We start from the raw sequence: 2,500 nt of genomic DNA, 5'->3' as shown, positions 1-2,500 counted from the left end.
TGTATAGCGCCATAACAATACAATTGCCTCTAGGCGCTTAACAGAGCCCAGAGCCTAAACCCCCTTAGTGCATGCACAACGACAGACACTTTAATTTTACTTAGAGAGGGAATGTTGGAGATGGGTCTAAAATTGTTAAGGACTGAAGATTCTAAATTACTTTTCTTCAGGAGGGGTCTCACCAGGGCAGTTTTAAGTTCTGATGGGAAAATACCTGTTAACAGGGAACAGTTTACAATGGCTGGAATGTCCTTACACACAGAGTTAAAGATGGTCTTAAAAAATATGATGGGAATAGGATCAAGAGGGCACGTAGACGACTTCAATTGTGACACTACTTTGCCCAGCATTTCATCCAGTGCAAAATATCTCATTCTGTTACAGCATGGTGGAAGGGGATCAACAGACAAGACATTTGGTATGTTTTTGTACATTTTGTATGTATGTTGGAGTAATATTCATCCTAATGTTCGTTATCTTATCTCTGACGCATGCTGCAAATTCCTCACATTTTGAGTTGGAAAACAGACTCTCTTATAGATCAGATGGAAATGAGAAATCTGGTCAGTTCAAGGGTGATGCCTGTTGACAGTCTGTAAGATCATAACATCACTTCCTGTATCACAAGCTTTCATGCTCCTGCGATTCTCTGTGTGACTGAGGCAGCAATGGGCACACACATCAGAGACAGTGTGATGACGCAAGACAGATACAAACAACATCGCCAGACGCTGACAGCACAGCAAACGAGTCCAACACTATGTGAATTAGATTCAGTGCACACACACACACACACACACACACACACACACACACACACACACCCAAATACAACTTCCCAACCCAGAAGTATGTATACAATCACACAAACACACACACCCACACCCAACCACACACACAATTACACCGTCTTTCTCTCTCTCTCCCACTGACTCACACACACACACACACATTTTCTTTGTACTCTATGCTCAGTCTCTCTCTTCTCGCTCCTAGACCAGGTAAATATAAACAACACGAGCCAGTGTATGTGTGTGTATGTGTGTGTGTGTGTGTGTGTGTGTGTGTGTGTGTGTGTGTGTTGTTGTTTTTAATGGCCAGTGTGTAGTCTTCAGGCACAAAGGAAAGTGCTTTTCCAGCACAAAACACTGGTTATCAATTCATGTAAGTGTTTGTGTGCAACATACAGCAGGCGCTATGAGACAGAGAGAGAGAGAGAGAGAGACACAGATAGAGGGAGAGGGAGAGAGAGGAGAAAGAGAGAGAAATAATGTGTGTGTGTGTGTGTGTGTGTGTGTGTGTGTGTGAGCCAGCAGTAACACAACCACAGCTCCAACAAAGAGTATGAAGTACCTTCAGGTAGTGATAAACACACACACACACACACACACACACACACACACACACACACACACACACACATAAAACTATGATGGTAACAACAAAGGCACTAATATGTAAGTCCAGAGGGGAACATATTGTTTTTCCCTAGGTCAGAACATGCACATGGACACACATAAGTGCACACACACACAAACACACACACACACACACACATGCAAACATTCACAGCAAAGGAGAAGGAAAGGAGAAGAGAAACGGAATGGTCAAGTAGACAAGCACAGACAGACAGACAGACAGACAGTGCTATTGATATGCTGTTGATGCTACTAAGAGTTGATGTGCTGAGAGTCTCACTGGTAAACAACCCCCTGTGTTTGTGTTGGTGTGTGAGGGCTCTGTTTGCGCATCATCCTGTGTGCGATCCTGTGTGTGTGTTCGTAGCCCTTGTGCCCTTGTGTTTATAGCCTTGTCTGTGTGTGTGTGTGTGTCCGTGTGTTTGTCTGTGTGTGTGTGTGAGATCTCCTCAGCTTTAAGAACCCGCTATGATGGTCCTGCTGTGGGAGAGTGCGGTCATCTGTGCCGAAACCCACCCTCACCAACTACACATCACTCACCACACACACACACACACACACACACACACACACACACACACACACACACACACACACACACACACACACACACACACACACACACACACACACACACACAGCACCACAGCTGCAGTGCTTATACAAAAACGCACAAACTCTCTCTCTCTCTCACACGCACAGACGCACGCACGCACACACACACACACACGCACACACGCACACACGCACACACGCACACACGAAGACACACACACACACACACACACGCACACACACAAACACACAAACAAACTAACGTCACCCATGCTTGAGATGCCATTTGGCTCACTCCCAAGCTTCTACCCAGCTCTCAGTCCAATCTCCTGCCTCTTCAGATAAACCCATCCATGGCAGAGCAAAGAGAAAAGACAGAGGGACACAAAACACTCCTCGTTTTCTTGAGCTTGCTTGTGTGCGCGCCGTCTGAATGCAGCGTTATTTTACACTTCAAAATAATGAGTACTCTTGAGAGAAGAATATCAGTAATGAACTGGCAGAGGTTGTTTTAGCTGCAAAAAAAT

The 2,500-nt window shown here is 45.2% G+C and overlaps 1 protein-coding gene across 1 annotated transcript in view; it reads right to left on the bottom strand.

Annotated features, from left to right (window-relative positions):
- The window catches only part of ccser2b (coiled-coil serine-rich protein 2b), a 76,071-nt gene that overhangs the window by 21,890 nt on the left and 51,681 nt on the right, over nucleotides 1-2,500 (bottom strand). The gene's annotated exons all lie outside the window — the stretch shown is intronic.

Source organism: Sprattus sprattus (genome assembly GCF_963457725.1).
Source record: "Sprattus sprattus genome assembly, chromosome: 6".
NCBI classification, from domain to species: domain Eukaryota; kingdom Metazoa; phylum Chordata; class Actinopteri; order Clupeiformes; family Clupeidae; genus Sprattus; species Sprattus sprattus.
This window is presented reverse-complemented; position numbering and strand designations above follow the sequence as displayed.